Source organism: Podarcis cretensis (genome assembly GCF_951804945.1).
Source record: "Podarcis cretensis genome assembly, chromosome: 10".
Lineage (NCBI taxonomy): Eukaryota > Metazoa > Chordata > Lepidosauria > Squamata > Lacertidae > Podarcis > Podarcis cretensis.
Window position 1 is genome coordinate 64000384 of NC_137179.1, and position 25677 is coordinate 64026060.

At 43.2% G+C, this 25677-nt stretch overlaps 1 long non-coding RNA gene across 2 annotated transcripts in view; it reads right to left on the reverse strand.

The window, feature by feature from the left end:
* The window catches only part of LOC307226044, a 38257-nt gene that overhangs the window by 7050 nt on the left and 5530 nt on the right, over positions 1-25677 (reverse strand). The window contains exons 2-4 of one of the 2 annotated variants that reach the window (XR_013843288.1): positions 18983-19088; positions 17990-18037; positions 15533-15630 (exon numbers count right to left, since the gene is read on the reverse strand). This is a non-coding gene — a long non-coding RNA (uncharacterized lncRNA). Of the gene's footprint in view, positions 1-15532; positions 15631-17989; positions 18038-18982; positions 19089-25677 lie in introns of those variants that run through there. The other variant, XR_013843287.1, reaches the window with a different exon arrangement.

The window sequence follows — 25677 nt, forward strand, 5'->3', positions numbered from 1 at the left end:
GACACTGAGGTCCAGCGCTGAGGGCCTGCTGGCAGTTCCCTTACTGCAAGAAGCCAAGTTACAGGGAACCAGGCAGAGGGGCTTCTCGGTAGTGACACCCACCCTGTGGAACACCCTCCCACCAGATGTCAAAGACAACAACAACTACCAGCCTTTTAGAAGACATCTGAAGTCAGCTCTGTTTAGGGATTTTTTAAATGTTTGATGCATTACTGCATTTTAATATTTTGTTGGAAGCCACCCAGAGTGGCTGGGAAGCCCAGCCAGATGGGCGGGTTATAAATAATGTATTATTATTATTGCATTGCAGGAGGTTGGATTAGATTAGGCATAGCCAAACTTGGTCCTCCAGATGTTTTGGGACTACAACTCCCATCATCCCCGACCACTGGGCTTCTTAGCTAGGGATGATGGGAGTTGTAGTCCCAAAACATCTGGAGGGTCAAGTTTGCCTACGCCTGGATTAGATGATCATCAGATTCCCTTCCAACTCTATGATTCTATAAGATCATCATCCACTATGCCTAGTCTACAAGCTATGAGTCAGTATGTAGCCCAAGGTTAACCCATGATCCATGGGTTCGATGCAGCCCGCCAAGTTGCAGGAAGTGCCAAAAAACCCCTTCCAACTCTGTGATCATCTCATGTGCCTAGTCTATAAGCTATGAGTCAGTGCGTAGATCAAAGTCAAAATGTGACCCATGGGTTGGTTGCCAAGTTGCAGAATGTGCCATGGCAACCCCACAACAGCTTTGTCTCTTGATCTAATCTGATCAGGTGAAAAAACCTTCCAGAACAACACTGAACACAATGGGACAATGTGTTATCTCAGTATAAGGCAACTTCCCACATTCCTCTGATTCATCATCACCAAATGAATAAAAATCATAGCTACAGAGAGCTTTTCAACAGGTCATCAACAGCAGTATTTTTTAGGAGCCTTTGCTCAGATGCCACCTGGACCCAGAGGAGAGAAACTGCATTGTCATTTTGGGCCATGGACTGATGCATTTCTAGATCACAGGGACAGAGATCAAGAGGGCATTAGCAATCAGAATTACTTACCTGCTTCAACCTGACTATCCTACTTTCTTGTACTGGTGAAACTTGTTATTATTACCATATCCTCTCAAGATCTGTAACTTTTATATTCTGTTTTATTTTCCTTATATGCAGCAAAATGATTTGTAACTGACTTTGTATATTTTGGATTAATAGAAAGCTATTGCAAATTTAATTCAAAATAGGGGGAGGGGAAGAAACGAGGAACAAGCGCATGCCATGCCAAATAATTAACCCATAAGAATGGTGGCAAAGCAGTACTCTAACCCAACCTCATTTATGTCCAAGAAGTTTGAAACATCATCAAAACTATATTTCAGAAAGTATACTAACAGTTCTCTATTGTTAAACCTGTAAAAGAACTTAAAATGTGATAAAATGGCAAGACAAATAAAATGCTAATACTTTTTAAAATAACAACAACAACAACAACAACAACAACAACAACAGAGGTATTTTCCTGCCAGTGAAGCTTATGGCAGCAAATGCTATTTTAATGCCTCAGTCCAAAGATCCATGCAATTAATTCCATACATCCAACTTTTGCTTGAGCTAGTCAAACAGCACCAAACTAATTTGAAAAGCACATTGCAATATCACATGGGTAGTTTCAATACCAAGAGAAAGAATAGAATTTGCCTTCTTAGACAGACTCACAATAAGCATCAGAATAAACCCAAGACCTGTTCTTTCCAGTTATAATAGTTTTCTCAGTGAGGAAAGCCCCTTATATTTTATTTGAATGTTAATTATCTGGGAAACTTACAATCAACCCTTTCCCTGAGCATTTCAAAGAGATTTCTGTCCACTCTAAGAAAGTAGTAGAAAGTTGTCCCTATTTTATCAAAGGGGGGGATACTTCTTTTTTTTTGGGGGGGGGGAGAATGAAAGGGATGAGAATTTCAATCCTATTCAGAGGCAGTGAAATTGGGATTTTTTTCAAATATTCTTCAAGGGAAGGAGGTGAAACTCTCCAACAGTTTGTTGTGAGAAGCTCATAATAATCAGCAGTGGTGGCATCAATACTTTTAAGTATTTTTCCCTCAGTGGGGGTGGTTTTTCTGCAAACTAATAGTAGCAACAGCAAACATAACTTTCCCCCATGGAACTGTAGAGGAAAAATGGAAGCCACCTCACAGATGTTGGAGAATATTCAGATAATTGTGTGTGTGTTTGTGTGTGTGTGCAAAATTGTCCTCTTTCAAAGTCCCACCTGCAAAAGAACATTTTCAGAATTTTTAACGTAAAAATTTGCCTCAGCACACTCTCTACCCCATAAGCACAGTACAATAAGGCTGTGAGAAAGGGGGTCTTGCTTATTTCTGTCTAGAAAGTTTTCTTTGGGCTTACATTCCTTTCCACTGCTATTTTATAGTACTGTTAACAAAAGGCCCCCTTTTTTTTAGTGTATACGCTGTGTCTCAGCAATAAAAAACCCTTCAAAGACTATTCCACATTTATAACATAACATACTGATAATTTATGGCGCTGTTACTCTCATTTAGGTTTTTATAGCTCATATTTATTACCCGGCAATGAAAACCACTGTTTATATTATGAATCAGTATGACATTTCTGACTAAAGTTCTGAGCGTTTACCATTCTGAAACTAGGAGAGATACTCCTTCCAGTAATAAACTCTGAAGCAGGGGGAAATAAGAGCTCCACAATATATGGGTTGGCGAGGGAGTGAAGGGAGCAATTTTGGAATCAAGGGGCTAACACAGTCTTAGCTGGACCAGCCCTCGTCTCCTCAGTTTCTGCTTCATGAAGGAAGAGGCCCCTTAACATATGCCATGACTAAGTCCAGATTTCATGTGGGATGCAGCAAAGCCTAGATGCCAGTGCCCGAGACAATCCACAGACAGGAAAAAAGATTAACTGACAGTAATAATAAGAACACTTAAAACTATGTTTACAATGAACAACTGCCTACACCAAGAGACTATCTCATTCTTTTTTATGTTGAGTCCGGTTCTGGAACTTATCCAAAACCTGTGCACTGTGCTCCTGCTTCAAGTAAACAGATGGCTGCATTCTCTCATGTAATGAATCATTTCTCCACGTCGTCCGTGTGAACAACAGCAGTAAAAACAACAAGAAACCCACGAAGAAATGAATGGGGGGAAAGTGTAAAACATGAATGGAAGAGATGCTTGATGCAATTTTAATGCACCGGGATGGTGTTTCGTCCCCTTTCTTCCCCACCGCAGCTGCCGAAACACAGTTTGAGCTATTCTGCCTGCCTACAAATTACCGGCGTTTATGATAAGATTGATGTAATAACCACAGATGCTATTTACTGCAAACAATGAATGTGTAATAAATAGGCACTTGAAATGACATCTCCTTTCTTTCTTTTTTACCTTGAACACTTAGAATGCAACCGTGTGGTTACTATCATTAAGCAGGACTAGAATCAATTCCGAGAACTGATTTACCATAAATATGCACAATAGTTCATTGTATTTCCATAACAAAATACATACATAACAGCAGCATCTTGCCTTCTCACACAATTTCCTTTGCTTAGGGTTAAAGGCTACCAATCCAAGCCTCCTCCTCAGCTGTAAGCTTCATAGACCCAGACTTATATTATAATAATAATATTTTATTTATACCCCGCCCATCTGGCTGAGTCTCCCCAGCCACTCTGGGCAGCTCCCAATCAAATGTTAAAAACAGTACAGCATTAAATATTTAAAACTTCCCTGAACAGGGCTGCCTTCAGATGTCTTTTAAAGATAGGATAACTGCTTATTTCCTTCACATCTGAAGGGAGAGTGTTCCACAGGGCAGGTGCCACTACCGAGAAGGCCCTCTGTCTGGTTCCCTGTAACCTCACTTTTCGCAATGAGGGAACCACCAGAAGGCCCTCAGCGCTGGATCTTACAGTGATAAACGGAAGAGCAAGTAATTAAGATGCTTCGGACAACTTTGAAACAAATCAGGGTTTTATCGACAGAGTGGAAAGGGGAATCAGAGTCTTAAAACAATGGAATTCATACCATGGAGATATTTATGTATTCTTGCTGCTTGCTGAAGATTTGGCTCCCAAAATTCCTGGGACTTCGTTTTATGGGAATGTTGGGTGACAAAGTTGATCAAATTATGTTATTAGAATCAGTCTGTCATATTAACCCATCCATATGATATAGGGCTACTGTATACCCCATGAAAAGACCCATCCCATTATATTCTCTGTAGCAATAACACAAACTGTGAAAAGTGCAAGACCCCTGTCCTTCTTTGCATCTGAGCAAGGCAAAAGAAACCAACAACCTTATAAATCCAGTTACAGATAGGTATCCATGTTGGTCTGCCATAGTCAAAACAAAATAAAAGAAAAAAATTCCTTCCAGTAGCACCTTAAAGACCAACTAAGTTAGTTCTAGGTATGAGCTTTCGTGTGCATGCACACTTCTTCAGATACACTGAAACAGAAGTCACCAGACCCTGGTGGGTGAATTCTGGTGACTTCTGTTTCAGTGTATCTGAAGAAGTGTGCATGCACACGAAAGCTCATACCTAGAACTAACTTAGTTGGTCTTTAAGGTGCTACTGGAAGGAATTTTTTTCTTTTATTTTGTTTTAACCTTATAAATCCACGGAGTGTGGCACGCATTCTGGGGGCATGGTGCACTGTCTGTGGGGGTGTGGTGCCTGGCATGCATGGGGGAGGTGCGTGGAGCATGTTGGGGGGGGTGCCGCAATGGCTTCCTACCGGAATAGTGGTGCTGGGGGCAGTCCGCTCCCTCCGCACTCCCGTTCCTCCATCAGTGGGTGGAGGAGACATAGCTGGTGAGGATGTGAACACAGCTGGGAGGATCTGTCAATTCTGGTTCTCTCCGTTTCTCATTTTTCCAATCTTAAATTTGGTTCTCCACATTACTGCATCATATTTTTTTTTTTTAAATGCTCAAAAAATTCATCAGCATTTTACTGTGGATTTCTCCCCATAAGCACATTTTTAATGTAGTTCTGACTAATGTACACATTTATGCAAGCAATTTCCCCTGATATGCTGCCCTTTTCTTTGTTATTTTCACCCATCTATTATTTTCAGGCACAATTCCCTGCAATATAGATAGATAGTTTGGTTGGAGAACTGCATCACAAGATAAGTGCACATTTCCAAAGATGCCTGTGTTTAAGTTCTCATATTGTTTCAGAAACTGCAGATTTGATTGATTTGCTATTAAATGTGAACTGAATTAGATTCCTTCCCTATTCCCTAGCTGTGGAGTTCCTGAACTGAGAAAAGGCTCCAGAGGCCTCTACATTTCCATTCTCAATAAAGAGCAATTGATAGATCAAACCCATGTGGCAAATTATCCCAAGAGAAAACACTCACAGTGGATCATTGGCAAAGCCTTAACAAAACCTGCAAAGACCATTTATCTCTTCTTAACATTTGATGTCTTTCAGACACTCCTCATAGCCATGCTGTGCAGGTGGGTTAAACCACAGAGCCTAGGGCTTGCCGATCAGAACGTTGGCAGTTTGAATCCCCATGATGGGGTGAGCTCCCATTGCTCAGTCCCTTCTCCTGCCAACCTAGCAGTTCGAAGCACGAAGTGCAAGTAGATAAATAGGTACCACTCCGGTGGGAAGGTAAACGGCGCTTCCGTGCGCTGCTCTGGTTCGCCAGAAGTGGCTCAGTCATGCTGGCCACATGACCCGGAAGCTGTACGCTGGCTCCCTCGGTCAGTAAAGTGAGATGAGTACTGCGACCCCAGAGCTGTCCATGACTGGACCTAATGGTCAGAGGTCCCTTTATCTTTACTTTTAAAAAATGAGTTTGCTTCACTTCAACTTATATTCTTGATACTTCTTGAGTTTTCCGAGGCTCCTTCGGTTTTCCATTGAACATCTGCCCTTCAGTATACAGTGGTACCTCGGTTTAAGAACAGCCCTGTTTATGAACAATTCGGTTTACAAACTCTGCAAAACGGGAAGTAGTGTCCCGGTTTGTGAACTTTACCTCGGTCTAAGAACGGAATCCGAATGGTGGAAGGGCACCGGCAGCAGGAGGCCTCTTTAGGGAAAGCACACCTTGGTTTAAGAATGATTTCTGTTTAAGAAAGGACTTCCAGAACAGATTAAGTTCGCAAACCGAGGTACCACTGTAAAGTAAACTGAAGACAGCATATGTATAGGAATATGAATTTGTGTACGCTAAATGGAGAGAAAGGTGAAGCATCTACATTAGCAACACTGCTGGACATGGGAATGGGGAAAATGTATTTTCTTATAACCCTTGAACACCTGAAATTTTCAACTCCTACAGATTATTTCATCTCATTGCATTTCTGTTACATGGGGCACTTCATCTGTTCCAATGTTAAAAATATCACCTCAAAGCCTCCAGACCCACAGTGCTATGTTTTCTTTTTTTTTTTTAATAATTTTTATTCATTTTTCAGATAGATAACAAAAACAATACAAAACAGTATAATTTCAATCTCATCATTTCATACCCTTCTTTCTTTTGACTTCCCCATACCTCCCCATCCCTGCATCCTTGTTTAATAGTTCTTTAGCAACCCTTAGGTCCATTATCTTAATTCCCTTTCATAAAGATTCCTTTAATTTTTTTTGATTACTGCTGCAATTCTTTACCTCTTACCCCCTGACATCTTAACATTCCTCAATTTTACAGTTATTTTTAAGATATATTTTAAATTTCTTCCAGTCCTCTTCCACTGTCTCTTTCCCCTGGTCACGGATTCTGCCCGTCATCTCGGCCAGTCCCATAAAGTCAATCACCTTTGTTTGCCATTCTTCCAGAGTAGGTAGTTCTTGCGTCTTCCAATACTTTGCCAGTAGAATTCTTGCTGCTGTAGTGGCATACATAAAAAAATTCCTGTCTTTCCTTAACACCACTTGGCCAACCATGCCCAAGAGGAAAGCCTCTGGTTTCTTAGGAAAAGTCCACTTAAGGACCTTCTTAATTTCATTATAGATCATTTCCCAGAAAGCTTTAACCTTTGGGCAGGTCCACCAAAGGTGGTAGAAAGTGCCTTCAGTCTCATTACATTTCCAACACTTATTATTAGGCAAGTGGTAAATTTTTGCAAGCTTGACTGGGGTCATGTACCACCGATAGATCATTTTCATAATATTTTCTTTTAAAGCATTACATGCCGTAAATTTAGTACCGGTGGTCCATAACTGTTCCCAGTCAGCAAACATAATATCATGACCAATATCTTGTGCCCATTTAATCATTGCTGATTTCACCGTTTCATCCTGTGTATTCCATTTCAACAGCAAGTTGTACATTTTTGATAAGTTCTTAGTATTGGATTCCAACAGTTCTGTTTCTAATTTTGACTTCTCTTTCTGAAATCCTATTTTTCTGTCCTGTTTAAATGTCTCATTTATCTGATGGTAATGCAACCAGTCTCGAACCTTAGGCTTTAGTTTCTCATAACTCTGAAGTTTCACCCTTTCACCATCATATTCTAAAATTTCATGATATTTTGGCCATTTAGGGTCCATATTAAGCTTTTTTACTTCCCTAGCTTCCATTGGTGACACCCACCTAGGGGTTTTACTTTCCAGCAGATCTTTATATCTAATCCAAACATTATACAGTGCTTTCCTCACAATATGGTTTTTAAAACTTTTGTACACCTTTACCTTGTCATACCATAAGTATGCATGCCAACCAAAGCTATTGTCGTACCCTTCCAGGTCCAAAATGTCAGTGTTCTCAAGAAGTAGCCAGTGTTTCAACCAGCAGAAAGCTGCCGATTCATAATAAAGTCTTAAGTCCGGCAGGGCAAACCCCCCTCTATCCTTTGCATCAGTTAAAATCTTAAATTTAATTCTGGGCTTTTTGCCCTGCCAGACAAATTTTGATATGTCTTTCTGCCACTTCTTGAAACAATCCATCTTGTCCAAAATCTGCAACGTCTGGAATAAAAACAGCATTCTAGGCAATACATTCATCTTAATAGTAGCAATTCGGCCTAACAAGGAAAGTTTCAATCTTGACCATATTTCCAGATCCTTCTTTACCTCTGCCCAACTTTTTTCATAATTATCCTTAAATAAATTCACATTCTTGGATGTTAAGTTTAACCCCAGGTATTTTACCCTTTTTGTTATTTCCAGGCCTGTTTCATTCTGAAAACTCTCTCTTTCTTCCATTGTTAAGTTTTTTTCCAACACTTTCGTTTTTTGTTTGTTCAATTTAAAACCTGCTACTCGACCAAATATTTCAATTAGTTCTAATACTCTTTTAGTACTAGTGTCTGGCTGTTGCAAGGTCAATACTAGGTCATCTGCAAATGCTCTTAACTTGTAATGTCTAACTCCGACCTGAACTCCTTTAACCAACTGGTCCTTTCTAATCATGTTTAACAAAACCTCCAGGACTGATATAAAAAGCAAAGGGGATATTGGGCATCCCTGCCGTGTACCTTTTTCTATGGGTATTTCTTCTGTAACCACATTGTTTACAATTAACTTGGCCTTTTGTTGGGAATATATTGCACCTATACCGTTTTCAAAACCTTGGCCTACCCCCATCCCTTGGAGATTCTTTTTCATAAAAGTCCAGCAGATATTGTCAAAGGCTTTCTCCGCGTCCACAAAAATCAGAACTGCTTTCCTGTTAATGTCAACATCTAGCAACTCCAAAATGTCTATAATGTTCCTCACATTGTCTGACATATATCTCCCTGGGAGAAAGCCTGTTTGGTCCTTATGAATCTCCTCTATCAACACTCTTTTCAGTCTTTTTGCCAAAATGTCTGCAAAAATTTTGTAATCCACATTGAGTAAAGATATAGGGCGGTAGTTTCTAACCTGGTTCTTTTCAGTTTCTGTCTTCGGTATAAGTGAGATGAAAGCCTCTTTCCACGATTCAGGTGCCTTTTTCCCCTTCAGGATTTCATTGCAAACTTCCTTCAATGGTTGTATCAACCATTCTTTCAGCATTTTGTAATATTTAGCCGTAAGGTCGTCTGGTCCTGGTGATTTTCCCAATTTCATATTTTGGATGGCACCCTCTATTTCTTGTTCTGTTATTTCCTCATTTAAGATCCTTTTACTTTGTTCTGGAATTTTTGGTAAGCCGTATTTTCTGATGAATTCTTCTATTTCTTGTTCATTAATTGGCCCTTGTGCATACAATTTCTTAAAAAAACTTTGAAAACAATTGTTTATCTCATTAGGTTTGTGGATAATTTTTCCATCCATTTCTAGACTTGTTACAGTGTTCATTTTCTGCCTTTTTTTCAATTGCCATGACAGAAGTTTCCCACATTTGTCCGCTGATTCGAAAGTTCTTTGTCTCATTTGCTTTATCTTCCATTCTATTTGTTGGTTCATGAGCTCCATGTACTGCATCTGATAAAACTTTATTTCTCTCAAGATCTCATGGGACTTTGGTTTGGACCTCAATTTCTTCTCTCCTTCTTTTATTTTTTCTAGGATCTTTTCCTTCCTCTCATTTTGTTGTTTCCTCTTTATAGAGTTCTGTTGAATTAAGAAACCTCTCATCACGGCTTTGCTTGCATCCCAAATTATTCTCTTTTCCACATCTGTTTTCCTGTTAATCTCAAAGTAATCTTTTAATGTTTCAAGGGCCTTCTTGTGGATCTCTTCATCCTTAAATAGGGTGTCATTCATTCTCCATCTAAAGGATCCAGTTGTTGTTAGTTTCATCTCCATCTTCATCGCATTATGGTCGGAGCAAGTTTTTGGGCATATTTCTACTTTTTTTGTTCTTGACGCCAGGCTGCTAGAAATCCAAATTTGGTCTATTCTTGTCCATGTCATTTTTGCCTCAGAGAAGAAAGTTCCCTCTCTCTCTAGAGGATTCCTTGTTCTCCAAATATCAATCAAGTCCATAGTTTCAGTCATTTCAAAAAAGATCTTTGGTAGTCTCCCTTCTTTTGAGATCACTTGTCTCTGTGCTTTATCCATGTTTGTTGAGACAACTCCATTCATATCTCCCATCATTACGATTTTGTAGTCTATGAAATCAACTAGTGTCTCATGCAACTTCTTAAAGAATTCGGCCTTCCCCTCGTTTGGGGCATATACTCCAACAATCAAAATCTTTTCTCCTTGAATTTGTATTTCATTTGCCAGATATCTTCCTTGTTCATCTTTAAATATCAATTTTGGGGCCAATTTTTCCTTTGCATAGATACCACTCCTCTTTTCTTCACTTTGTCTGATGAGATAAATTCTTGACCAAGTCTCTTATTTATCAATAATTTCCTGTGTATCCTGGCAATATGGGTTTCTTGCAAACATATTATATCTAATTGTTCTCTCTTCAAAATATGAAAAACTTGTCGTCTTTTCCGAGGGAGGTTCAAGCCATTACAGTTCCAACTAAGAAGTTGCAGAGACATTTTGAGTTTAAGTAGCTGTTCCTCCAACTGCTCCAAGCTTCTGTTCTTCCTCCGATGGTGGTGGTAAAAGTCCAAATGATAAGTTTGCTATATCAGGTGGTTCTTTCTCCTCTGCAGTTCCTTTCTGCAAATCCTCCAGATATCTCTCCAGAAATTGTTCTTTGTCCTGAATTGTTTTTATTTTAATCTTTCTTCCTTTAAAGTTAAAGGACAGTCCTTGTGGGAACTCCCATCTGAATGGTATGGTATTTTTCTTCAGCAGGTCTGCTAGGCTTTTGTAGTAGGTCCTCACCTCTAAAATATATTTGGGAATGTCCTTAAAAATCTGTATTTGACAGTTTTGGATCACCAGTGCTTTTTGATAATGCAAGTTCAATATTTTGTCTCTTTCTTCTTTTGATCTCAGTGTAATTAGACAATCCCTTGGTTTCTTGTCTTGCCTCCTGCCCAGCCGGAAGGCTGTTGTTATCTCAAATTCATCATCTTCCGCCCATTCCTCTTGCCAAAAAGCTATAAAGTTCTCTTTAAGGAATTCCACAAGGTTGTCCCCTTCCCCTTCAGGAACCAGTCTAAGTTTTAAATTCCTCTCTTTCCTCTGCAGTTCCAATAAAGAGAGGGCTGCATCATGCTCATTCACTTTTTTAATAATAGGCCCAAACTTTTCCCTTGTCTCCTCAGCCGTAGTTTTTGCACTTTCTGCAATCTTTCGTGTTTCAGAGCTCTCCTGGATTAATCTATTTATAGAATCTGTATTAGACTTTACGCTGGCTGTATTAACATCTAGTCTTGTTGTCAACTCTGTTAATTTTTTGGAGTTCTCTGTCGATAGCTTTGTCAGTGCTTCCAGAGATTGATTTATTTTAAGGAGTGCCTGTGTCATAGGATCCATAGAAGCTGCTGTTTTTTCCTGTGCAGCTGGTGCAGTTCCTGATATGGAGCCCCTTTTCTTCTGGGATTGTTTTGCTTTAAGCCTTGTTACTATCTCTTCTGTAGGGCCACTCATATCCTCAAGGTCGTTTTCACAGAGTTAGTTTCCAAGTGGAAAATCCCACTGTTACTTTTCCAAATGCAACACTTTCACTTAAGACCCTCTAGAGGGAGCATTCAATTGTATCCAAATGGCAAGGAGAGAAGACAAAGAAGCAAGAAAGTATAACAGTAGCCAGTAATTTCCAGAGTCCAAACCATAAAGTCTCTGTCTTCTATGTAACCAAAATGCAACAGGGCAAATCTAAGGTCCAGTAACTTTGTTACAAACAAGCCCCCACTTTAAAGAGTTTGACAGTTCATATCCCGGTGTCTTGTTTGGGCAGCCCGTCCTGGGGGGGGTTTGACAGTGGAAGGTCTTATTTTCCCAATCGTTTTCCGGCAGATTAACAATGTCCCAATCCCTTCCCCCCTTCTCCTGCCTTTCGGGGGGGAGATTTAGTCCGATGTCAGTTTGACAGCTTAAAAAAAAAAAAGAAAGGTTCCCTTCAAATGCAGCTTGATTTTTCGTTGCTTTGTTTCTCCTGCAGCTCCGGGGAGGCAGACTTCCTTAATTTATGCCTTTCCCGTTTTCAGCCAAATTTCTTATTTTAAAGTCCCGTCAATTTCCAGTCTTACTCACGGGTGTTGTAGTCAATTTCCAGTTACAGGAAGGAATCGGCGCTCTCCGTTCATGGCGACGCGGCTTCACTCCGCTAGCTGGGTGACGACTCTCAGCACCGCGCTAACCCCGATGCCGCTCAGAAGCCTTTAAAAAGGCTCCTTCACAGTGCCGGGGGGCGCAAAAGGTGCCCACCGAATCTCCTTTGTTCACAGGCTCCGCGCCTGTGATTTTAGGGGTCCCCCGCTCGCCGTAGCGGGTAAGACACGAACTAGCGAAGCAGTCCTGCCTCGGAGCTCGAGGCTCGGACCGCCATTAAACGCTGGCGCCGACCGGAAGTCCCCCACAGTGCTATGTTTTCACCCTGCTTTCAGTTCTGGTTCACGAAGCTTCACCCATTCACACAGGTGCATTGCATTGTTTCGTATTTTCCTTTGCAAATGAGCAGTTCCGCTTGCACACCGTCTGAGTTTCAGAGCAATAAACATTCCAAAGTATGGGATCACAAATGAAGGGTAAGCTTTCGGCCTTTTTGTTCCAAGGCTCTCTATCACGATTCACATTTATTAACAAGTGGCAGGATTTTCTGCTTCGCTGCTCAGGTAGAAAACACTGACAATAATTGCACACAAATGCTTTCAAAACAACAACAACTCCTCTGCCACGAGGAGCTATTTTTTTCCCCGGCCATAATTTAACATTTCTCAAGTTCCCCGCAAAAAAAAAAAAAAAAGGAAAAAGATACCACCTAGTAATCTGGTTATTTCAGAAGTTTAAATTCAGTAGTAGCTGCTGTCCATTGGCAGAAGGCAGGGAGGTCAATTGTAGGAGGAGCCAGAAACCAGCGACAAGCTCAGAAAGAACCCATTTCATGCAGTGCCATCTAACCTTAGTTTTATCCCCATAATCTTCTCTCCATTGAGTTCTATAAATGCGACACAGAGCATAAGCATGAGCAAGGTGACAGCCAGAGCCACCATCCAGGCTGGTAAGAAGGTGGGGGTGGCTAAGTTCAGGTTGATGTACCACTATCCCCAGTACTTAAATAAGACCAGAATGCAGCTGCCAAGATTTTGACTTGCATAGTCCATTTCCTCCATTTTGAAATAACTGCACTGGCTGCCTGTTTGATTTCTAACTCAAATCATAGTGCTGGTGCTTGACTTTAAAAGAAATCAGAACAGAGAGAGCTTTAAAGAGAGTTTCCTCTCCAAAAAGCAAAAAAGAAAAGGGAGGGAGAAGGAGAAGGAGAAGGAGAAGAAGGAGAAGAAGGAGATGTTGAAGGAGTTGTTGTGTCATTCTGCCTAGTTTCCCTAGGGTCACAATGCCTTTTTCCTTACAACTCTACAAAATAGCAACTTAAGTGCTGGGATGGGACAGAACTGTGTTTCAGTTCTCATTCAGTCATGGAGTTAGTGGGTCTCTGATTCTTTGGCAGTAAGGTAGTTTTTCTTCTTCCTATTGATAGTTTTAATACATATTTCATGTCACCAACGTAGAGATTTTTACCATTAAATAGTTTACCATTAAATAGTTTACAAATTCTGAATGATAAAGATGAAAAGAATAAATAGAGGAACGGATGAGTACTTTTCAATAAAAGGTAAAGGAACCCCTGACTATTAGGTCCAGTCTTGACCAACTCTGGGTTTGCGGTGTTCATCTCGCTTTATTGGCCGAGGGAGCCGGCGTACAGCTTCCGGGTCATGTGGCCAGCATGACTAAGCCACTTCTGGTGAACCAGAGCAACGCACGGAAACGCCATTTACCTACCCACCGGAGCGGTACCTATATATCTACTTGCACTTTGACGTGCTTTCGAACTGCTAGGTTGGCAGGAGCAGGGACCGAGCAACGGGAGCTCACCCCGTCACGGGGGTTCGAACTGCTGATCTTCTGATCGGCAAATCATAGGCTCTGTGGTTTAACCCATAGCGCCACCCGTGTCCCTGTACTTTTCTATAGAGTTTATTAAATTGCCATGACTAGTACAATAAACTTAACAAATTTCATTTAGAGCTTGTTGTGGAATGAGACAATGTTTTCCAAATCTGAGTAAAAGTGAGAATGGTTTTTTTTTTTTCACTCTTACTTAAAACAAAACAATGCACCTAAGTTCATTAAACAAAACATTAAATGCTTAATTTCCCTCACTGAGGATGAGTACATCTTGTGGCTTTCCATTGTTGTTCCACTGCCTTTCTGCCCACGCCTTTCAACTTTCAAGCTCTGGAGTTTCTTGACAGGAGCATAAAGTATTACACACTTCCCCAAATCCCCAGACTCATCTTGCCCTACTTACGTGACCCAGGATCCATCAATCATTCAATCAACTTTGTGTGTGCATGTCCTCTTGAGTGCGGCATTGCAGTTTATGTACAACAAATCTCAAGTTGCAGTACATAAAAGCTGCTGGTTAATAAGCTAAAGCAAACCTTTGACTGAGCTTTCCCTTTGTCTTGCATCTAGCTTGAACGGTGTAAAATTGGCTCAGGGAGAAGTTTTTGCGGGCTCAGGAATGGTGAGTCCATGGTGGGGTATGCAGACAGCAAATAAATACCCAGAGATGTGTGTTGGAGGAAAACTGGCCACAACCTGATTACAGATAGAAAGCTTTGGTGCAGGCACTGAGCATATATTCATTGATCAACCAGCTCACCTGCTCGTTGATGAAGAATTGGGGATATCCAAGTTAAGTGGTCCCTCTACAGTGTGAACTGCATCTAGTGAACCTCAACTGGCGATGGGCAGGGGCACTGTGGCTCTTCAGCCCACAAGTGGGGCATCTGACAGAAAGCATTGCCCTCCAAGATCTCTAATCCCTCCAAAGCAGACCCTGGTCTTAGCGTTAAAACAGAAGAGGACCAGTTGATCTCTGAAAGGGGGCAGGGTGATATTTCTTAATCTTGACGTGGTAATGGATGACTCTTTCAAGTCCGTATAAACTTTGCACATTTTTATCCAGAACTGTGTTCTGTTAATCTGCATTGTGTACACCCAGATTTCAATATGTTTCAATGCATTTTGATAGAATCACAATAATGGAAAATGAGGGTTCTAGCATGTGTGAGGGAGATCCAGCTCAGGGACGTTTATAGGGATGGAGATATTGCTGTAGCCAGTGAATTTTTTCCTCTAGCCCCAGCACCCAGGGTGTTGTTTACTGTGTATGGAATCAGAATGTTTGAAGAAAGCTTTTACTAAAGAAAGAAGACTCTTAGTCAGTGAGAGAAGGCTTGCTAATTTAATTGTGAAAGCAGAGAAGTATACTGAGCTTCATAGACTGAGAAACACAATTTTGTTTGGGGGTTTTTAATTGCACATTTTTTCCCTTCCTCATCAGCAATTTGTGATACTTATAAAGCTCTTATAAGATGACATCTACTGTCTTATATTTCCTGGCTAGGAGGTAAAGGGAGAGAGGTTTTTTAAAAAAGAAAAAAGAAAAAGAAACAAAGAAACAACAACAACAGAACTATTTATTATTTCAATTAGACTTCCGGAACAGGAACACAAGCAACTTTCTTCTCGAATAGTTAGTGAGCAATTGGGATTAGAATTTATTTTTCAAAAATGCCATTTGTGAAGCAAAGATACTTTGAGCTGGGGAATAAATCAGACAGATCATTAGCATGAAAGCTTTGAAATGAACCGCAACAGAAATCTGTACACATACAGAAAGTTAAAGTCAGGCATAATAATGATATTGTGAGAATGCTAAACTCCTAAAGGAATTATCTCCATTTTATTTGAAGTGGTATACACCAGAAGGACCAAACTCGTGGATGGTTGACTCATTTGGAGTTCCCAAATTATTATTCATGATTATTTCTTATATCATTCTTCATTTGAAGAATGCATTATATATATATATATATATATATATATATATATATATATATACACACACACACACACACACACACACAAATATATATATATGGCAAAATATGCTGCCCGCAATATCCACCTTCACTCTGCTTAATGATGAAAAGCCTAAGCCATGGGTGGGCAACCCTGTTTCAGCCCGAGGCCCACAATATCTTCAAGGGGGCACATGTTAGTGGAGAGAGAGGCTGGAAGCAAAAATGGGCAGCCAAATGAATGTGAATGTTAACTTAGTACATTCAATTAGTTTCTACACACACTCAGACACCCCTCTCTATCCTTCATCCAGATGAGCAAGAGGCATTGCATGTCGAGGTCCCCAGGGCCACCCCAATAACTCACACATCACACCAAATTTTTTGTTTAAGGTTTTTGGCATAATTTTGGCCACAACTTTATTAAAATACAAACATGTGAGTGGTTGCTTAGGCATTGGTTGCCACTATCTGCCCCCACCATGGGGGACAGACTGACATTCCGCACACCTGCAAAAGTCAGAAAAGGGGAATACACTTGGGGGAAAGCGATGGAGCAGGGAACCTGCCCTCAGCCCTCCCCAAATGCAGCCAGGAGCTCTTGCAGTGGCCCGCGCCCCCTTGAGCTTACAGGGTTAAACAGCTCAGAGTGTACGCCCTGCCTACATTTGGGAGGGGGGAGATTGTGTCATATCTGAGAGTCTCCAGCCTTTGTTCTTTCTCTCTACTTTCGCTTTTGAAGAGAGAGGACGTGTTTTCACGATGCTGTTCGCTGTGATAGATAATGGATAGTTTCTGCTTAAATAAAACTGCTTTTAGCTGAGTGGACTTTATTTAAGCACACTGAAGAAAGCACTGATGTTTGCAGCTTTCTCTTACCGCTGCTGATCTCTGCGTGTTGCTCAGAGCCTTTGGAATGTGGCCTTTGAAGTCCGGAGGCCTGGCTGGTAGCTGCGCAGCCGAAGCGGGCTGGACGCCAAGGCTTATCTGAGCAATAAATCTTCAGGGTGGACAAGCAATAGTTAGCCCCTGATTCCTTTAACGGAATCCCTTGCAGCAGCAGCATTAGAGGGGAAGGCACAGTCAATCCATGCCCCTCAACCAACCAAACCATAAACCAATGCCTAACCGCCAACCTTACAAGTTGTGACGATTTGCTACACAGTAGGCAAAAACCAAATGGCCCCAACCAATCAGCCAGATGGACAAAATTCCTACCGGGCCCCTGCCCCCAAAGCAGACGACCCCATGACAGGCATAGCAAGGTCAAAGCGAACAACCCTAAATATAGGGCGGGGGCAATCTGATGCACGGGTGAAAAGAGGAAGCCCTAGCCTCGTGCAAAGAGTTTTAGCATTTCTGGCTGTCAATCAACAAATGGCAACATTAACTTCTTCCCAACAACAAGGGAAGCCCAATCGCATCAGTGGCCAACGATCAATTAGCCCGCCCCACAACTTTGGAGTGTCCTGTTGGCCCCCACCACAACACGTGCTCTCCATGAAGGATAACACGCTTTATCAGAGTTCAATGACACACTCTAGCCAGCTAAAAATGCTCAAGGAAGGTGTCAAGCATAGTTTGTGAAGGGTGTGGCCTGGGGAAAGTGGGTGTGGCTGGGGAGGAATATGACCTGGGGAGACTCCCAAGGGCCAGATAGAGAGATTTGGAGTGGCACATTTGAGACTCCCCTAACCTTGCAAAGGCAGGAAATTGTGGGAAGCCGAAACAGATCTCTTAGCTATTTTTTTCTGAGTCATGCAGAATGATGCAGCAGTTTCACCCTTGAAGCCCTAATCATGAAGTAGACTCCACACACAAGACTTTTAAGATGACTCTTTTCTTAGAGGATGGAAACTATTAAAAGCAGTATTGTGCAGATATACTAAGTCCATTGCAATGTCATTCACTCTCTTGAACCCAAGAGAGGGTCTTCTTGCTTTTAAAACGCCTTTGAAGCAGTCCATAAATTATAACTTGTCTGCCCTCACCAGCTCCTCCGAGCAGCATGTTCTTGGAGCCTGCAAACTCAGTGCAACAACCAGCCAATCTCTAATTCCCACCCCTTCTATCACTACCTAACACACACACATATTCACATTTAAAGGTAATGATTTTAAAGGTAACAAATTCAGCATTTCTGTGACCTAGATCGGAGTCAGAAGATTTTGCAGCTGTTACATTATGTTGCATGGGTTTTCTTTCCCCCAATACAATTTATTCTTTGCAAAATACATTTTGCGCTCCGAGGCCCCCAAGCCCTTCCCCCAAGTAAATAATTTCACACTGATATGTAATTTGGGTTTAAGTTATTGGGCAAAATTTAGGCCACAATTTTATTGATTACAGCAAAGTGAGTGGTACTGGCTTAGGCATTGGCAACCGACTATAACTGACTCCTGCCTCTCTGGCAGGTAGTCTGGAAGGGTAAACACCAAACGAGGGAGCAACATCAACAAAAATCAACCGCTCACTCCGGGGTTCCTGTGGTCCTGGCATGGCCCTAGCCCCTCCAGCGGACTTCGGACGAGATCCAGGACCCCCAGATTCCTTTACCAGAATACTCTTATTCATGGAGGGGCAGGTGATGGCTGCACCTCCCCTCTCACACACCTCACTAAGCCAATGCCTAACCACCAAACCTTACAAAGTTGTGACGATTGCTAAGGGGGTAGGTGAAAACCAAGTGGCCAGTGCCAATTTGCCAAATGGAAAAAAATTCCTACCCGGCCCCTGTTCCAAAACAGGTGACCAACCAATATCTGAAGCAAGGCCAAAGTAGCTACATCAACAAATAGGGACGGGAGAGTAGGTGTTTTGCAGCACGAAGCAAGTGCCTCAGCTACATCATGCTGCCACTTTTAAAGCTCCCTTCAATCACGCCACCTGCATCGGATTGGCTCAAACAGCCTGGCGTGATTGTGGGGCCCACAGACAAGGCCTGGGGCATGGCCCCCACCTACAATCCAGTGGGGGGTGTCTCAGGGACCCATACGCAACCAGGACCCTCATTAAGGAGGATCCCATTTCTAATAAATTCAGTACCAGTACAAATACGAACAAGATCCAGATTCAGTACTGTAAGTTCTTACATTTTCTGATGCACTTAGTGTAATTCAACAAAGAACTGGCGTCCTTCTCAAAAAGTTATTCCAAATAAGATGCAGGGCATTAAGTTCACAATTTATCTTCAGATCACTTTAAAAAAGAAAGATCTATCATGTGTAGGAAAGAGTTATCAGAGGGAGGCATAAAATAAGCAAGAGGAAAATATATTACCAGGAGCCTTGAACGTACAGGATAGGGCAATATATAAATGTGGAGGTTTGCTGCAGGAACTGTTGTGTTAACACTCAATGATTATGGTTACTTTTACAAGGTGCTGGCATTATTGGAAGGCAAACCTTTGCGAAAGAGTTTGATGCAGCACCAACATGCCTGAAGACAGGTGTGTTATAGTTAGATTGATGCATTTCCCCAAAGGTATACCATTCATAATTAATACCTAAATTAATTCCAGTGCTACTAACAAGCACATTTGGTGGAAGCTGATAATTATCTGCAGTATTGTATTTAAACACTTTGAACACCCAGGGAAGTGAGCGATGAGTCATTTCTGAAAAGATGACTCTTTTCTGAAAAGACATCATGCTTACAAGCACATGGCAATTAATAAACAGCATTTGCACTCTTAATTGCCACCTGCAATTGACTTCTAAATCCAGTTGTTCATTCCTCTTGGTAGTATAAGGTATCTTTTGTCCTACAGAAGCTTATTACACGTCATTGTCACTTTTCTTTCTTTGCTGTCACAGATTCCAATAGGAGTGACGAGAGCAATGATACGAATGATCGTATTTCATGGGTTGCTTTCAAGGCGGCATTGACAGGGGTGCAAATCCAGTGCCATATGGCACATTTCTCTTGGATAAAATTTACATCTTAGCATATGGCTTTTCTTTCTTTTCTCCCCCCCCCCCTTTTCTTCTTTTTTTCTGGGTCAACAGTTTCTTTAGTCTTGACAGCAGCAACAACATTTACACTGTTTGTTAAACAAATTAAAGTACAGTCGCAATACGAGAGAGCTTTACATAGAAACTCTTGTCATTTCCAATATTAAAAGTGTCAGAACAACACTGTTGTTGGGATAGAGGATGAAACCCTATTTGCTGGTAAACTAAACATCTACGATAAATATTGGAAGCATTGCAGCGGGGACTGATTGATGGATTGCCAATATTGATAATCTTTTAAAAAATTCTTTTTGAGGCAGCTCTGGGGTTTAGGTAAGCCTAGAGTTGAGAGATCAGCTGTTGTGCTTATGGAGAGAACATGGTAGCTGCCCTTTGTGTGGCGAGTTCCCGCCTCCCCCCAGTAGGAATAAACACACGTGGGCAAAATTGGGCAAAATTAGGCCACAACTTTATTGATTACAAGTGATGAGTGGTATTGGCTTAGGCATTGGTCCTAACCAACTATCCGGCTTCAGCCTGTTAGCTTGAAGACCGGGAAGGGTTAACACCACCAGGGGGAGCCCTGCTGATGCACATCAACTAGGCACTTCCCCAGGGTCACTGCTTGGGGGCGTGCCTTGGGCCCTCACCTCCATAGGCTTCAGACAGGGCCACGCCCCCCGGAATCCTTTATTGGACTACCCTTCAATATGCGGGGGAGGTGATGGCACTCCCCCCCCATACATCTACATAACAATACCCATACCAATGCCTAACTGCCAAAACCGAGGACGTTGTGACGATTTGCTATGAGGTAGGCAAAAAACCAAATGGCTGGTGCCAATTTGCCAAGTGGAAAAAAATTCCTACCAGGCCCCTTAACAGTGACCAACCGAGGTCCATAGCAAGGTTGGAAGAGAAACTTAGAGGGTGGGCGGGTGGGAAACCGGAGAGTCGGCGTGGCTAAAGAGGGAGATCCCTGGCCGCGCCTGCCTTATATGGAGCAGGCCACACCCCCTGGGCCAGTCCATTGGCTGGCCAGGGGATGACACGGCTGAGGATTCCCCTAATCGCGTGGAGGCTGAGAGCCAGCCCCCATGCACGTGTTGGGGGCGTGAAGCCCGCAACACCACCTCCCAAGGTCGGGAGTGGCTTTAACAGAGAAACTACAGTGACCTTCGGAAAAACCAAACCTGGGTTTGCCCAGATATAATACAATGGGAAGGAGGATTGTTTGAATTCTAGGAGAGAATCAGCCCCAGGTCTGAATGAAGAGGAACTGGTAGTGATGGACTGGTGGTTATTGGCAACAGAGAATCAAGGGAGAGATGTTCCACATTAATTAGAGGAAGGACTATAGAGGTAGAGACCATGCTTTGCATTCAGAAATTCCCAACATCCTGGCAATTTTCAGATCCATGTCTGAAAATCTGGAGAGCCATTGCCAGTCATTATAGACCAGCCTTGTCTGATCTGGTACCCTCCAGATCAAACATGGGTCTCCAGCTGTTTTTGGACTACAATTCCCATCATCCCTGACCACTAGTCCTGCTAGCTAGGGATAATGGGAGTTGGGTCTCCAGCTGTTTTGAACTACAACTCCCACCATCCCTAGCTAGCAGGACTAGTGGTCAGGGATGATGGGAACTGTAGTCCCAAAACAGCTGGAGACCCAAGTTTAGGAAACACTGCTCCAGATGTTGTTGGATCCCAACACTTATCAGTCCAAGCATACATGACCAATGAGAGCTGCAGTCCAAACCATCAAGATAACAGCAGTTTATGGGTGTCTGGTCTAGCCAATTCTGAGCTAGATAAGTCATTGGTTTGACTCCCAATATAAGGCATAACCACCAGTTCTCCCCTGCCAATGTCACAATGCAACCACAGTATTGGCAATCCTGTGTTTGCAACATATAATACAAATGATGAGTGTCTAGTAAATAGTCAAAACATCCAGCTGAAGTTTTATGGCTGTCATTTTGGGGTGATCATTTACTCACCGCAATTCCATTCTACAATAATAACCAGAGACTGTTCCATTCTTTGAGTGGTCAGGACATGGAGCATATTTTGTGAAAATACACTGAGTGTTAGCAAGGTTCCTTTTGCAAGGCAGCCCTAATTAAAGGCTGAGTCAATCTCTGTGCCTTTGCTGGCGGTGAGCATTAAAATATGTTTTGTGCCTTAATCCGGATGACAGGGAAAAGGAATGGTTTCTAATACATCTTTCTTTCTTACTTTCTTTTTCATTCTGATTGTGCTGAGGCAGTGGCAATGCTGGAAGGAAAGGTGGTTTGTGGAAATGTGCTAAGAGGCCAGATATGAAAAAGAGTGATCTTAACGACTACACCTTGTGGCTAGACAGGAATCAAATTACCTTTGAGGAGATAACATCGAAGCCTTATAAATCAAGACAAAATACCGATTTTCTAGAGAAGGAAATATACGGCTTCCACGAGACCAGCTGAGCAGAGGGGAGAATGCACTTAAGGTAATTTCTTTTGAAATAACTTGAAGTAGGGTTAACAGATTCTTAATACGACACAACTGAAATGCAGCATGTACAACTGGTAATCGGAATCCTATTTTCTGAGAATTGGAAAGTATCTCCTTTCTCAAGGTCACAAGTGACCTTCACATCAAACAGAGTCTCCGGATGGAAAATGCTAGACATAATGTTTCTGGATTGTGGAAAGCAAATTGCCATGGCAATAGGTGAGCTAATATATAAATATTTGGATGAATCATGCAGTGAACATAAGATCAGACCAAAGGCTCACTTATTCAGCATTCTGTTCCCACAGTGGCCAACTAGACGCCAATGAGGAGCCCACAAACAGCAGCACTCACCTCACGTGTGATTCCATCTGCTGATATTCAGAGGTGAAACTCCTCAAATACTGGAGGTAATGGCAAATAGAAGGGGAAGAAATGGAGGCAGGGAGAGATTTTACTTTCTTGGGCTCCGTGATCACTGCAGATGGTGACAGCAGTCACGAAATTAAAAGACAGCTGCTCCTTGGGAGAAAGGTAATGGCAAACCTAGACAGCATCTTAAAAAGCAGAGACATCACCTTGCCAAAAAAGGTCCGTATAGTTAAAGCCATGGTTTTCTCAGTAGTGATGTATGGAAGTAGGAGCTGGACCATAAAGAAGGCTGATCGCCGAAGAATTGATGCTTTTGAATTATGGTGCTGGAGGAGACTCTGGAGAGTCCTATGGACTGCAAGACGATCCAACCTATCCATTCTGAAGGAAATCAGCCCTGAGTGCTCACTGGAAGGACAGATCCTGAAGCTGAGGCTCCAATATTTTGGCCACCTCATGAGAAGAGAAGACTCCCTGGAAAAGACCCTGATGTTGGGAAAGATGGAAGGCACAAGGAGAAGGGGACGACAGAGGACGAGATGGTTGGACAGTGTTTTCGAAGCTACCAGCATGAGTCTGACCAAACTGCGGGAGGCAGTGGAAGACAGGAGTGCCTGGCGTGCTCTGGCCCATGGGGTCATGAAGAGCCGGACACGACTAAATGACTAAACAACAACAATGTGCAGCCATCATGGCTATAGGCTATAGGCTGTTGCCTGGGGAGAGATCCATCAGGGTTCCAGTTGCATCCAGACATGCCCATTGATATTAAACAAACTATCCTGCTTAAAGGATAGTTGATCATGACTTGATCATGGATGGAGGACTTGACCTGGCATGTGTAACAGAGACTTGGTTGGATGAAGCAGATGGGCCTGTCCTTGCCGCTGCTTGTCCACCAGGTTTCTCTTACGCACAGCAACCCAGGTCATGTGGGCGGGGAGGGGGGGTTGCAGTGATTTTTAGGAAGTCATTAGTTTGCACCAGGCGTCCTATTGGGAAGACCCAGTTTTCCGAGTGCATGTTCTGGAAGTTGGGCAATAGGGGCAGTACAGGATTCCTACTGGTGTACCGACCTCCCCGCTGCACCAAGGATTCCCTGCCCGAGCTGCTTCAGGTCGTGGCGGATATGCTCCTGGAGACACCTAGCTTGGTCGTCCTAGGGGATTTTAACATCTATGCCGACACGACCTTACAAGGGGCCGCTCGGGACTTCGTGGAAAGCATGGCCTCCATGGGGCTGTCCCTGAATAAGTCTGGCCCAACCCATAGCCGCGAACATGCCTTGGACCTGGTGTTTACCTCTATGGATGTTGGTGATCTGACACTAAGTAAAAGCGAAACGAAAGAAGTGCCATGGTCAGATCACTTCCTGGTGCAACTGGACTTCTCTGCGACCCATCCCCTCTGCAGGGAGGTGGGACCAATTCGGATGGTCCGCCCCCGCCACTTAATGGATCCAAATGGTTTCCAGAGAGTGGTAGGGGATGCTTTATCCCATGTTGATGGCCTTTCAGCCGATTCCCTGGTGGCCCGCTGGAATGTGGAGTTAACCAGGGCTATTGACTGTTTGGCTCCGAAGCGCCCTCTCCGATTGCATGGAGCCCGGACAGCCCCGTGGTTTTCCACGGATCTGAGGGCAATGAAACAATCGTTGAGACGGCTAGAGCGCCGGTGGCGGATAACTCATTCCGAATCTGACCGGACACAGGTTAGAGCTCAACGTCGAGCCTACCAAGTGGCGATAGCGACGGCGAAGAAGAATTTCTTCACCGCCTCTATTGCATCTGCAGAAAACAGCAGCAGGAGACTTTTTCAGGTGGTTCACAATTTAGTGGAACCACCTGCAACATCGGGGCCCAGTACGGGCCACATGTTCTCCTGCAATGATTTTGCAAAGTTTTTTGCAGATAAAATCGCTCAGATTCGGGAAGAAGTAGACTCCACCGTGGGAGCAGGGCCGGGGCGGGAGAGTGCTAGAGTTCTGTCTAGTCAAGTTGAGTGGGATCAATTCCAATCTGTTACCTCCGAGGATGTGGACAGGCTGCTTGGACGAGTGAAGCCAACCACCTGTCTCCTGGATCCTTGCCCATCCTGGCTTATAAAAGCTAGCCGGGAAGGACTGGGCGATGGGCTTCGTGGGGTGGTGAATGCTTCCCTCCGTGAGGGAGCCTTCCCAGACCCGCTGAAAGAGGCGGTTATTAAACCGCTTCTTAAAAAACCATCTTTAGATGCGGCCACGATGGCCAACTATCGCCCAGTTTCAAATCTTCCATTCTTGGGCAAGGTGATTGAGCGAGCGGTGGCCGAACAACTCCAGGCACGCCTGGAAGAAGCGGACCATTTGGATCCCTTCCAGTCGGGATTCAGGCCTCATCATGGGACTGAAACTGCCTTGGTCGCACTGGTTGATGATCTTCGGCGGGCTAGGGACAAAGGTGAGAGCTGTTTCCTAGTTCTGCTGGATCTCTCAGCGGCGTTTGATACCATCGACCATAACATCCTTCTGGACCGTCTTGAGGGGCTGGGAGCTGGGGGCACTGTCCTACAGTGGTTCCGCTCCTTCCTCCTGGGCCGTGTTCAGAAAGTGGTGTTGGGGGATGAGTGTTCAGACCCCTGGGCTCTCACTTGTGGGGTGCCTCAGGGTTCTGTCCTATCCCCCATGCTTTTCAACATTTACATGCAGCCGCTGGGAGAGATCATCAGGAGGTTTGGGCTGGGTGTTCATCAGTATGCGGATGATACCCAGCTCTACCTCTCCTTTAAATCAGAACCAGTGAAGGCGGTGGAGGTCCTGTGTGAGTGTCTGGAGGCGGTTGGAGGATGGATGGCGGCTAACAGATTGAGGTTGAATCCTGACAAGACAGAAGTGCTGTTTTTGGGGGACAGGAGGCGGGCAGGTGTGGAGAATTCCCTGGTCCTGAATGGGGTAACTGTGCCCCTGAAGGACCAGGTGCGCAGCC